Genomic DNA, 14,977 nt, shown 5'->3' with positions numbered 1-14,977 from the left:
TCCATTTAGTATTCTTACATCGTAAGTAGTAACACGGTATTTACCAGTGATTGATATCCAAGGAACATAATCTGTCTTACAGCAGGTTATTTATTTATACATGAAGAGTCCTGCAGCTGTGCCTGGAGACAGAGTGGATGCCCTGTGAAATGGAATGGATGCATATAAATGCCCTGTACTTGGTGTCAAGCTGTGACCTTTTATCTAAAATTCCTGAGGTGGTGCATCTTCACTCAATCCTATGGCAATGGCTTACTGATGTTAACAAAAGAGTGTGGCCAGGAACTCCTGTCTCCTCCTCCTAGTTCAGATTCGTTCATGGCTCGGATTCTTGTACATAAAAACAACCGGCAGTATTTTAAATGTCTCTTCTCAGTTTGCCATATCCGCAAATAAATCAAGCACTGAACTCAGGAACATCACACACGAGACTAGGTTTAAAGTCAACTCTTTTCTGCTTGAGCAAAAGACAAAAGCATATTTGCAGTTTAGTGCAATGCTCATTGTTTGTATGAAAGGAAAGTGAGGGAAGGTAATGCATGGGTATCTGTGGCCAACAGCGTTTCAAAATTATCAGCTGCTTATATGGCAGTTGGGTCCATTCTCAATATTAAAATTTTTTTTATTTAAATTTTATCATTTTCAGATTAAGGGATGATTCCTCAGTAAATTCATAAGTAAACTGCACCACTGGAAAGGATTCATTATCAGTTTTCCATTTCTTTGATGGAAGCACCTAACACAGAACTCCCACACAACCCTACTCAACATATAAAAGGACAATATCGGAAGTTCAGAAATTTGCAGATCTGAAAGTCAGGCAAGTCTTTTGTTTCTGCAACACAGTTATTCCTGTGAGAATCATAGTAACAAATAAAATAAATAAATAACTCAAAGTTTTTATCTCGAAATACCTCAGACTTCAGAAACATGAAGTCTACCTGAACTCACATTAATATATTTGGCATCTGTGAAATTACCATCAAGCTCCTTCAAGGCATGCTGCTGTATGGAGTATCTTTATATGCACATCTTCAGGCAAGGACTTGATCCCTCTGTGATTGATAGAGGCACTTACCACAATGGAATCATAATCAAGACCCAGATCCTCTGGAGAAATAAGTACAAATAATAATGACAGTAATGCTTTAATATTCTACTAAGCAAGAATCATCTCTGCTTTCTTGAACTGGACATTTTTTCCCCTATCATTTACATAAATAAAATGTTGAGGCTAACTTATATCACTGTGACCACACTCCAGTCTTCCACAGAATACCGGCCAGAACTAAACAGCAGTGTGATGAAATAGCATACACATTAGCAAGCCTGCTTTTTTTCATATAAATATTTGTGCAGTTGAAGAACTTATCTACAGAGCAGAAAGGAAAAGCTTGAAAAAGCAAAGGACAATTTTATCATTCTAAGAAATCAAGAACTCCAGGATTTCAGACCTGGATGCATCTGGTAATGGATGCATCTGTAAATCCCAGGGAGACAAGGGACTGTAAGAACCTGAAAAGATTTTTATGTCTGGAGGTATATGAAATATATTGTTTTGGGCCAGTAGGGAATGTCAGATAAAAAGCTCGTGGTAAAAGGCTGGATTTAGAATAACAATCCTACCCAACACATGAGATCATTTGTTGCCCCCCTCCTCCTCTGAGGTCCATAAAACATCCACATTCCCTGTTCACCCCTGCAAAATGTAGTTAAGACACGTTTGATGAAGATAAACTCCAGATCTTTCAAAATAAAAACATAACAACTAAAAGGATAAATATTATACGGCAAGTAATATATCTATAGTAAACAATTCTGTTGATGTAATGTCATTTGTAATCTTATTTGTTGATTTTGGAAAAACATGTTTATTCAGAGCCTGCAATAAACAACCAAATGTTCTTTCATCAGAAAGTGAAAATCAACCAACTTAGTTAAGAACTATTCTAAGAACACTTAATAGCATCCAGGTTCAGTGACTGGTTTTCTATTTTAAGCAGGAAGAGAGGTACAGCACAAACAATGTGGGGGATAAAAGCCTGACAGCAAAATCTCCACACATACCAAAGAAAATAACGTGTGTATGACAGCTACAACAGCAGCAATTTTCAGCTTCTTACACTACTCATGCAGTGCACTTTGCAGTCATCCCTCTTGCATAAATCCGTACGTTAAAATTTTGTGTTCCAATGGATTGTTTGAATGCTCCATATCTGCAAATGAGCCAGATAATACAGAGTGTGAGAAGTGATTTGTGCTATCAGTGACATCAGGAGTTTTGCAGCTGTAGTTATTAACAGATATTTTTTCACCCGCAGCATTGACTAAAATCAATCACTCTGATAACCAGGCATGGCATGAGCTGTCCGCCCTGTCATTTCAGTCTGATTAATCACACATACACAGACCTTTACCTTAAAGAAGCAATTGTTCACATTTAATCACAAAGCTACATTCAAGCATACTATCATAGATTACTAAATTTAAGTGCAATTTATGTCTTATGGTTTGGCAAATACGTTTATGATAATATGGTTTTGTCATATAGATGTATTGTTTCATTCATTTTACAAACATTAAAATCTAAGCTAATGTGTTGTACTTTGAATCATTTATCACATCAGATTTGCAGCTTTTGAAGCTTTCATTATAAACATATCTTCATCTGCACATTTATCCTAATAACCCAGGTAAGATAAGTTATTACATCTTCTTCAGACTGTGCTGGCTTGACAGTAGACATCATCTTCATCATGGATGAAATGACTTTATTTTACCTAAACCTCCAACATTCTATTAACTGGCCCTTCTTTTGTTTCAGTTTTCCTTTTAACCTCAGAAAAAAGCACAGTTCTTCCTTTAAGAGTTGTGCAAGAGTTATTCTTTCTCTTTTGGGTTTTGGGGTGGGGTTTTTTGATTTTCTTTTTTTTTTCTTTTTAAAAGGAAAGACATTTAAGAGAGTTCTTACACAAGCATAATACTCTGCAAGTAAAAGCAGACCACTCTGGTGAAAGCCCACTGCTATGCTAAAAAAAAACATTGAATTTGAGATACTAGTAACATATCTGACTCTACGAGAAACATCCTACATTCTGGATACACTTCTTGATTAGGTCTAAGCATACAAAAGCATTTAAGTGTCCTGGGGTCCACCACTCTTTAGCAAATCACATGGGCATGTGTTTCAGTTCAGAAGCCAATGAAATAAAAGAATATGCTGAAAATTGAGTATAAGCCTGAAAGTTGTGCTGATAGAATTGCACAGAACTGTAATTTTTGGCTCTGTTGCTAAAGAGAAGTTGCATGTAGCAGACAGGTTATTATTTGTTTTTCATATTAAGTAGGTGACTCCTTAAGCTTTTAGCTTCTTCCAAAGTATTAATTCACCAACATTTCACAACTGAGTATATTTTCTGGAGGGCCAGACCCATATGCTAAGAATTATTTCTTATTTACTGTTTCTATACTAGATAATACTTATGCTTTGAAATACATACTTTTCCAAAGACTGTTGCACTTGTCTATATCTATATAGTAATTGCCTGATCAATATTTTTATATTTTACATTTAAATAAATATAATGTTAAATAATTTTAAAAATATTTTATTTAAATATGGCCAAAAAAATATTAGTTAAAAATATAACACAATGGATATAAAGTGGGCCTTTCTTTCCTTTGTAGCCCAGTGTGCAGGAAGCCCTCAACAAGAGGCTTCTGCTCTGACTGCTCCCAACTGTGCTCTCAGGAAATGACAGGTGTGATAGGTTGACGAGCAACTAAAACTCTTGAAAGAGGGGAGAAAGCATTCTTCTGCCAAAGAATTTTGAAAAGGAAAGCCAAACTGTTGGAGACATCCAGAGAGTTGTTTATGTTTAAATAAATGGCAGGGGCACAGATTCATGATCAGAATGCAAGTAATTACTCAAAACTGCACAATGCATGTATTTCCTCAATCCTGAACTGGGATACAGTAGGATATTGGTTTTTCTACCATATCATGCACCAACAGTACATACACTATAAAGCTTCCAGAGGTTCAATTGTCATTCAGTAATGCAATCAACAGGAACCAGGCAAAACATAACAGGGGTGTAACCACCACTAGAAAATTTAATAAAAGTCCCCCTTAAGATAGACAACATTGACTTTTCAAAACATTCCTACTCATCACATCCTAGAGCATTTTTCAGAGCAAGAACAACTGTCAATATCATTGTGTCCACCCAGTTTAGCAAAACGCTATCACCGTTGGTCTTGATGTTGCAACGACCCTTTATCACATAGAAAACAGATAACAAAGAATCACACAGCAACCCATACTTTATGGAGAGTGTTTTACAGGGATACACTACAGCAAGTGATCTTTTGATCTTTCTTTCGCTCTGGAAAAAGATTAAAGCAAAGATTTTTGTACATATAATCATATCAAAATTGGAAATCTAGAAAAATGCAGCAGCAGATCAGAACATTAGTCCATCTCCATCTCCATTGCTGTTACCATCACGGAATGCGCAAAATACCTGTCACTGATCGATGAGAATAGTATCTCACAAGTCACAGTGAGATACACAATTGCGTCCACACAATTGTCTTCAATAGCTATTCATTATCCAGTTCTCTGTTGATTTTCCAGTCTCTTTTTATATCAGTTTGTACTTTAGACCTTCCAAAAAAAGTAGAGAAAGGCATTCTGCAGTTTAAATTCTGTGGTTCAGAGGGGAAAAAAAAATTTTCCTTTTCTTTCCCCCTGTCTAAACCTACAAGCTCATAAGTCCTCACTTATCCCCTCTGCAGCAATCATCTTTGTATACACCTCTACCAGAGCAATTCCCACATATGAACCTCTTCTGTGCTTAAAAGTTCCAGTATGTTCAGCCTGCCCTTGTAGAGAAAGTCATCTAGGTACACTGTCTTTTGTTTTTTTCTGAAGACTGGTAAAGAGCTGGACAAATAAATAGTTTGAAATTCAAAGTAAATTAGAAAACTCCCCTCTTCAGAAGCTGAAGAGCCATTAACTATGTCCTTCTATACCACATTTTATTAATTCAATTTCTTGTTTCACAGCAGCCTTCTGGAAGAACTCTTTAAAACATTTGGAATTTATCACCTCACTTTCCTGTTTTACTGAATAATAATTTCTTATTAATAAAAAAGGTTAACAATGACTACCAAAATCATCTATTTGGGGATAAGAAATTTCAGCCTTTTTTGATTTTGTCATTTAAAAATGCTTTTCATGCTCTGATTTTTCTGTATTCTCTCCAACATTTTTGTAATGTTGATACAATATTGCACTGAGCATTTAAAAAGCAATTCCTATTGCTGACTTAAAAAGGCATACTAACAGGTTTTCATTTCTTTATGCCCATTCCTTACGTCTTATCCATTAAGACATTTCAACCTGTAATTAGAAAACTGATCTGCTAAGACTAATGACAAAAAGAAAACAACACAGAATATAGGACACGATAGGTTTCCTACTCCTGAAGAATCAACATGAGTGGCTAATTCTTCCCACCACACACACAAAAAGTAATTTTTGAATGTAGTAATGCATTTTTAGGCTCTTGAAAAGAAATATTTGTTTTTACGATACAAATTTAGTTTAGAGAGTTGACCACCACAAGATATCGCAAAAGCCATGAATTTCACCAGGCCTTTTCTTTTCTACCCAGACCATAATGAGTATCCTTCAAGAGAAGAACAAAGTAGTTATCCATTAACTGCGTAGAAAGAATTTCTCTCAACAGACATACTACTTTATTGTCATACACTCTTCCAAGTGTGCCCAATATCAGATTTTTACCTGATCCGTAACTGTCATATTTATTTTTAACTAATTTCCTAAATGGAAATACAATTAGGAGACAAGGAAAGCCGAATTTATCTTAGAGTGTAAAAATGTTCTTTTCCTATTTAGCCTATATCAGGAAGTCAATATTGTAGCTATCTTCTAAAAAAATCCTTGGGGGGGGGGAGGTGCCTAATTTTTTTTTTCAAATATACTGATTTTTTTCTAGAGTCTGTTAAAAACTTGTCACAAGAAAAACACTAAGCAAAGATGATGCTCTGAATTCTGTCATCATGCCCTCATGTGCCAAGTCCCCAGACAGAAAGATATCAAAAAGGAAGGTTCTTACTGATTTAATAAAATGACTAGGTGGAGAAAAAAAAATAAAACAGAATAGAAAAAGATTCTCAGAATCTGTAATCAATATTAATATTAGGGGGGAAAGGGTAAAGGACCACATCCAAACCAGTATTATGAAAAAAGGTCACTAAGATACTTTTTGTGCATATTGTATCATTAATTGATGTAAATATACAACAAAAAAGCCCTTCTAATAATGTAGTAAAAATTACTCTAAAAACTGCATGGTATGCTCTAAGTGTTTGCAACTGTCAAGAGAGATGTTGATGGGGGGATATGTGTGAAAGCATGTATAAACTTTCTATTTTTTCTTTCTTTGTAATATATTTGTAATTATAACATTAACTAAATTCAGCTTCAATAACATAACCAAAGTCAAGGTACTGGGCATATAATATATTGCTATATATCAAGAGCTGAGCAGGCCTTTCCTTTTAGCTACATAGCAGTGATATGGTCATAATTGACATTTTTGTCACGTCATTTTGTGAAGTCCCAGTTTGTGCTGCATAAATGCACAGAAATTCAGCTGCATTTCACTGCTCTCTTTACGCTACCTGCCATTTTACTTTCTGCTCCTTTCCTCCCTGTTTCTTCCTTCCAGACTTTCATCACACGTGAGAATTCAATGTTTATTCTTCTGCTTGTTGACAGGAAAAGAAAACAAACTATAGTGTCTGCACACTACATGGTCCTGAAAAAAAAATCAGCAAAACTGCAATCAACATCCAGGTAAGGTCCTCTAATTTCATTCTGAATATGAAGCATACTTTAAATCACAACACTGCTAATGCTGAAGTTAAAAAGAAGCAACACACATCCCTCAAAAAAAACCCCAAACTCAAAAGAGCCCAGAACATTTTACGAAATTACAGAATCAGATATGATTAATGCTGTACGTTTAATTCTAATTTTTCTAGAATAGATTTAAAATAGGACACATCAACCATATTAATATTCAAATCTATCCCTTTAAGTATCACGCAGTCACTAATCAGAGCTGAAGGGGACTGAGCCTTTCTCACAGTATTCATTCTCATTTTAAAATGACTTAATTCTGAGCTATTTTGTATTCAAAACACTTTTCTTTATCTGGCATGTAACCCCTACAGTTCAAGTAGTTAAACAAACAGCACCTAATTTGATATTCTACAAAATTAATTTCAATAGAGCAGCTGATGAAGAACAAAGGGTTTGCTATTTTATAGGTATTTCTAAAGCTTGTCCCTCCAGAATTAAATCTTCACAGCAGTCACTTCATAAACAAGATTCGGGGTTTTTCGAGGCATTACTTACATATGCAGTAGAATATATTTCACAAAACACTTTGCTGTGCTGTTGCCATATAAGCATATCTTAAAGGAACTAAACTAAGTCATTGAAAAGCAAAGATTTCATCAGAGAATTATAGGGCAATTGTGGTACACAAAACCAAGTGGAGTTCCCACCCTCACAACATTTATACACAGCTTCTATTTAGTGGCAATGTGTGCTTCACGGAGTTATCACCTCTCACCCATCTGAAACTACCAGCTAAGCTTTTGCTTTTATAACAGGCCCACTGAAGCTGCATCTCCTGGTTTTTCAAATTATCGCCATTTACTGATTTTCTGTATTTTGGTTTTGTTGTGTTTTTTTTTTTCCCATTTCTAATAATAAGATTCAGCTTGTCTTGTCACACTTGAATTGCCCAAGATAACCTTTTTTTCCCAGGATGACATTGGTTACAAACCAGAGTTATCAGAATGCAAAGGGAGATTTTTTCCAAGTCCTATTCAAAAATCTGGAATAGCAGGATTTTTGCTTTTGAATATCATGCAGAAATTTAAAGCACCTACAAACACAGACAGAACTTACTATAGCAACTTGGGAAGAGACAATATTAATATCTTAGGTATTTCTAGCATTTCAAAAACAATTATTTGGTATTTTTTGTATACTGGCCCCAGCTTGAAGACACATCTTCCCACTAGTTTCAAGACAGCTTTGCACGTAGCTCCCAGGAGTGGTGCAAGGTCCTCCCTCTTTCTCAACCACAGCAGCACTCTGAAAATATGGTTGCACATCTAGGCAAGAGAGAGCTCTTATTTATCAGCATTTGTGTTAGTCACTCAAGTGACTCAGCAATGCCCTTATGTATTCAAAACAGCATGAGGGCACAGAATAAGAGAAGGCTGGGCTTGGCACTACCAGAGAACAGAGGCTCTGAGGATGGCCATGACAGCAGTTGAGGATAAACCTTTCCTCACTCCAGCAGTGTCAAAGCAAAATTCTTTTACCCATTCAGTTCAGAAAAAGGAGCATCAACTCACAGTGTTGAGCAAGGAGGAGACTGAGGGAAGTATGTTTACAGGTAATTAATGCATACAACACTTACACTAAGGTCACTAATAGACCCTTGGAGCAGGTACCAATGCACACAGAAGCAGAAGGGTCAGCTTGCCTCTGAACCACATTTTCAAACACAATAAAATCTAACTGAATATATCAGTCCCACCACTCCATACTTATTTCTGATTCCACTTACACAAAAAGATGAGGAGTCTTTTTGGCAGGAGTTTCTCCCTCCCTGCTTTCCCACACTGCTTGTCAAATCACAACAGGTTTCACTACTGCAGAAAGAAATCGGCAGTGAGCTCCTTCCAAATCTGGACAAGACAAACAGACCCTTCTAGAACTTCCTAATTTCTCAGTATGATCTACAGTATTGGCATTTTTATATCAGTCTCTGACATCTTCTCTCTTGAAACCCACACGTTTCACCCACTTTCTCTCCCTTTTTGCCACATCTACTTGGCCGGAGAGCACAGTATTCCGTAAAGCTCCTTACACCATAGGAGGGCAGCAGCAAGCACAGAACATATGGCAGAGGTTAAATGAAACTTGAATAAATCTTTTGTCTCTGAGCTGTTAGGAGAAGAAAGAATTCAGAAGAGATGAAAACAGCAATATGAATAAAACCACTTACTGCTTTTTGAGCACGTCTTCTACCACATTTCCAGCTTAGAGTAATCCAGCAACTATACTTTTACTTTTCACTTAAGTTACATAAGCCTTACATTCCTGTTCCCTGATCAAAGATGTAGGCCTGCATGGATACACTGGTTGTACTCACTTTGTCCCATGAATTTGGAGATTGGTAACTCTCCCTTCAAAAGCCTGCTATCAGCACTATGTAAAGCCTTTCATACAGCAATGGCAATATATTGGTTTAGGAGCTATAAACCACTTGAAGGAGAAAGAGACTTTTTAACAGCCCATACTGATATCCATCTTCAGTATATTCCTTTGATTTCACCCACAAAAACAGGCCAAATTTTCCATCAACACCTTGTTTCTTCCACAAGGAAGCCCTCTCTTTTGTTGAGGAAACCCTGCTTTGTTGAGAAACAGCTCCTTCAACCTTTAGTTCCTCATGTAAGGAGTGTCTCCCTTTGAGTCCCTTTCCCAAGTTGGTTTTTTTCCCCTTATAAATTGTATATTAAATCGCCAGCTCAGTCACAGAGAAGTAACTTTGTGTACAGATGTTACAGCAAAATCATTCCGATGGCAGTGTCCCTTCCACATGCATACCAGTGCTCACAAAAATTGCTGGAGATTTCTTGTATATTTTCCACAGAAACTGGGAAAGATACACATCATGTAATACAATAATAGGAAAAAAAATTCAAAACTCACTCCTTTATCTATTTTATGATTTGACTGCTGTGTTATTGATGCTGCTTTACACCTTCTCCGGTTCTTCATTCGCGAAGACTGGCCATTTACTTACACTTATCATCAAGGTGGTCTAACCCTGTCTGTGCCATTGGTCTGGTGCCAGATACCTCTACCAGCCACAAACAGAGGCCCTGCACAGCAATCTCCCCTCAACTGTGTGCTGCACTGAGTAACAGGGATCAGTGCCCAAACATGGGTTAAGAGGATTGACAAGCATCTGACAGCGGTTAGATTTTACAAAGTTTAGGTGACAACGCTTCCCACCCACCTTCCTCACCTGTGTGAGACCAGAGCAGAGAAGCGAGGCTGGTTGGTTAGAGCATATTGACAAGATAAATGCATGCCCTTGAAAAAGCCCCAGTACTACTGACGTCAAAAACCAATGGATTGGGTCCCCTGTCAGACACAGAAAGCAGACATCTGCTTCACTACAAATGCGAAGTGGAATTCATTAAGTCAAGCATAGTCTTATTCCAAACTAAACACTATTAACATTTGAAGTGCTTAAAATTTTTACCAATGTAAATTCCCTTCAAAGTCCCTTGATTTCCTGTGTTAAATAATGATAAATGTTCAAACCATTAATTTTATTATTTCTTGTTCCTTTATTGTTAAATTTTGTTGAGGTTTCTTGATACTTTCCCTGTGCTGCTTCCCCCTCCCCACTCCATGCATTTCTCCCCCCTGCTGTGTGCATCTGCTGTGTCTCTCTCTCACTTGCTCTCTCCCTGCTGTGTACATCAACTATTTCTCCCCACCACTCCTATATGCATGTTTGCCATCTATCTCTCTCCCCCTCCTGCTGAGTGTATTCACTGCCTCTCCCCCTCCCCCAGTACGTGCATCCATCCTGTATCTTCCTCTGCTGCTGCAGTGCACACAAGCCTTTTCTCAGCAACTCCTACTGGCGTTCATGCACACCTTCCTCTGCTTGTCTTCCCTCCATGCCCTCTCCTCTTTTTTCATCCCCCTCTTTGAGCATCCCTTATCCCTGCTCATCTTTATACTTTTCTCCCTTCCATCTCTTTGATATTCTGATTTCTTCACTCTCCTTATCTGCATCACCCTTCTCTCAGTCTCCCCTTCGTACCATTTCTCTCCACTTCTCTCTGATCTGTTCTCACAAATTGATTCTACAGGAAAAATGTTCTGCTCTTGCTTGTAGATGTGTGCAAGCTCGCATTGCAAACCACTCAGCACTGTGTCAAATCTAATGGTAGTCAGCTTTATTTGCAGAAGAATCCTTGTTTCCTACCATTAGGCACACAGGGTAAAGTCCCCCAAAACACTTTCCTCTCCTTTTTTCCTCATATTACTGCATTACAGGGTTCATTTCCATGTAAAGATTAAGTTAAGATATGCCTGTGCATACCTGCCAGGTTCTTACTAGCAAAAGAAAAGGATCTATTATGACACTGAGTCTAACTGCAGTTAAGGTCATGACAAACTAAACATGTGCATTATTTGGTACAAAATAGCTGGACAGAAACAAATTCAAACGCATTGTATGATTTTCATTTCTCTATCCAACTGATGTATAATAACAGTGTCTTATTTAATGATCAGCTAATTGACTCAACTCTTCCTCTTCATCAGCAAATTTTATCAGCTTTCTCTTACTTTCAGTGTCCATGTAAGTCACTGATCACAAAACTTATCCTTAAGGAACTCCAATAATGATACCTACACAACCTTGCACTTTCTCATTCAGCACTAACCAATACCGACATTTAGCTAATCACTTATATTACTTATACAGATCCCCAGTTTTCCAGTTTTGACTATTAATATCCAGATATCCAGTACAGACAGATAACATCAACCTTGGTCTAGATATACATTAATTTTAGCAAAGACATCCTTTCCACCTGGCATAAGGCACCATCAGTAAACCCTTGAAGCATTTATCCCACTTGGCATTATTTTCAAGGCTTAAACAATTATCTTTTCTGTAAAATGTCTCCTACTGGCTTGCCAAGACTTTGTTTAGATTTTCCTTCTTGGAGCATACGTAATAGATTTGCTATATGCCCAAATCTACTTTTTTTTTATTGGTCCTACAATAAATATGTACTAGTTCTTTTACAAAGTCCAGGATGAAAATTCTGCAGTGTTTGGGAAAAAAAGTAGGTAATTTTCACTTTGGTTCTGCTTACTTCTACCTACATGTCTAGTCTACTCACTTCTATTTATTTAAATAGAAGTCTAGTCTAGTCACATTTCCTTTATCACTTTTATTCATCATGGCCACCTGTTTTGTTTGGGATTACAGTTCCAGGCAGTTTGCTAAATGCCCTAGACCTTCTCCAACGCATCTTCCTCTTCCGCTCCCTGCAGGCAAATTTCCCTCTGGGAGCCAGAGGAGCACCCGAGGACAAGGGTACTGGGGCTCCTGAACAGTCTGCCCGTTCAATCTCCTGTTGAAGTATTACGGAGTTATTTCACAGGCAAGGTGTTCTTGGTTATGTTACTCCCACATATCTGTAGTATGTCAAACCTAGAAGCATTACCCAAACGCTACAGGAGTCTTTGAGAAGGCGTATATTCATGTTACTGACACTCACATATATTCCCGCACCTAAGTCTTGCTCAGGTTTTCTAGATCATCAGCTACTTTAAACTACAAAGCTCTCACCTGTCATTTCTAACCTTGAACTTGGCTAGATAGTTTCTGCTTCAATTTTTGTCAAAGTCTCCTATAATTGTGGTACTTTACCAGACTGATTGGAAGTACTTCCACAGCTCCTGACAAATTACATTGAACTGTATGTGAGTTGGCAAGACAGCTAGTAAAATATTCCCTGATATTAAATTTTATTTGCTTTTCTTCCACCACAGAGGGCACCACTAATCTCCTTCTTTTCTTTTTAAATGAGGCAGAACTTCATATTCAAATGCATAAACACACCTGCTTTACATTTTGTTGTGACGAAGTAAATTTAGTTTTAAGAATGCATGATCAGTGTCATTGTAGCAAGAGGACATTTTGGCAGTTGCATAGAAAAAAAGGGATGAAGAATTCAGTGCTTCATATATGACCTTGGATTAAGAAACAGGCTCAGTTGATGAATACTTCTGTGAAAGTGATCAACATAAAAATGAACAACATTGCCATTGACATTTTTGTCACACAGTTTGAGTGTTGACACTCCAAAGAAATAATAAGAATGGTCCAAAAGATCAAAGTTCCTGTTTCGGGCTTTTTGTACTTTCAAGGAGATTATGGTACATCAATTTATACCTGGTTCAATATTTGGAAATGTTCTTTTTCTTTCTTTATCCAAAGAACTTTAAAATTCATCTACATGACATTGTGCTAATGAATAGATTCTACAGAGAATGACAAAATAGGCAGGTCCATACCTATAAATAAAAGCTTAAAAAGAAAACTAGGATGTTTCTAACGAAAAACACCTTAGAAATATGAAAGAACAGTGGAAAATATTATGTCTATTCTTTTCCACATAAAAATACCTGCAATATCTTTGTTGCCTTACTGAAGTTAAAAGTTCCATTTGTATTTCAAAGAATATCCCAACCAGAATAAAAGTAATTTTACATTAGTCATCTAGGAACAGGTCAAACCAGTTTGAATTTCCTTCTTCTTTTGCCAAACAAACGTTCTTCATTTGAGAATAAATTTCCATGCCCTGACGGAATAAGCAGCTCACAGGAGAGTGATCTGACAAAAATGACTGAGACTCAGGATATGAATGTAAAACTGATTGCTTGACCTGCTCTGTAACACAGCTCATATCATGCATATGCACCTGAGAAGCTATAATGATTTGCACATCTTCTGCCTGAATGACTGCCATCCTATCTGTAATAACTTTACCAGTTAAATCACCATCTGTTTCACAGGCTTTCTAATGTTTATATCTCCCTTCTCTGTCCTAGACAAAGAACAAAATTGTTTTCCTGCACTATATGAGAAGTAGTATCCCCTCACTTGCTGGGGAGCTGAGCTAACATAACTTAACTATCTCTATCAAACCAAGACACAGATTTTAGCATTCAGGTTAAACTAAATGAAATCCACCATCTACTTCCCCTATAGAAGCAAGATAGAGCTAGAAATACATTACATATTTTTCTTCCTCCTTTCATCCCACCTGGTAAAGTTTCTTAAACAATTATGTAACAGCTGAAAATGGATGTACAAAAACCAGAACATTGACATGTACCAGTAGAAATGATACAAGCATTTACAAGGACCCCAAGTAGGTCCTAGGTCAATATAAACAGAGGAAATTGGGATGTTCCTAGATAAGTTATAAGCTTTGAAAACTGCACCATATTCACAGAATCATCCATTAAATTATTAAGCTATTAAATTCTTCCTTATTAAAAAAAAATAAACAACCCCCCCCACAGTACAGCAAACCAAATCCCCCTTCCAAACCAAATCAAACACCAAACAAAACCAAAACTAAAAAATCTAAAATCCAACAAAGTCACATTGACCAAGCCTTGCCTGCAAAATTTAGTGAAATAGGAAACATGCCCTCACCATCAGGAAAGTCTGTAATCACATTCCTTACATTTTTACTACACAATTATAAATGCATACAATGCTGGCATCTGCTTCAGGTAGCTCAGAGATTTTATCTGTGCAAGTCAGAGACTTACAGAAGTCTGGCAGGAGGGGGCTCTAAGGGAACCTTTGCATAAATTGTATTAATATGGATTTGCAGAAGAATTCTGAACAGTCAGAATTGCTATTCAGTTCCCAGGACCCTGGATTAAAAAGTCAGAGTAGAGATCATAGTGACTATATATAAAGTCTTTCACACTGGACAAGATTAGGATTAATCGGTTTGTCTCTCTTTATGCCTGTCCTGGTCATAGTCAGAATCTTTTGGATTTTGTTAATGCCAAAAATAGTGTTACTCAATTAAAATAACAAATACATATTAGAAACCAACCACTTACAAAAGGAGCTTCTGCTATGCTTCTGCATGCTTCTCTGTTATGCAGTTTTACTGACACAAAGAAAAATTACTTTTGTTTGTCATAGCTGTTTGTCGTAGCCTGCTCCCTCCCCTCTCCGTGACAAGCAGTTCAGAGAGTTAGCAATATGGTGCCATCTATCAGGAA

Source organism: Empidonax traillii, unplaced genomic scaffold, assembly GCF_003031625.1.
Source record: "Empidonax traillii isolate 1590-97213 ecotype Southwest subspecies unplaced genomic scaffold, ASM303162v1 scaffold210:size766637, whole genome shotgun sequence".
Lineage (NCBI taxonomy): Eukaryota > Metazoa > Chordata > Aves > Passeriformes > Tyrannidae > Empidonax > Empidonax traillii.
This window is presented reverse-complemented; position numbering follows the sequence as displayed.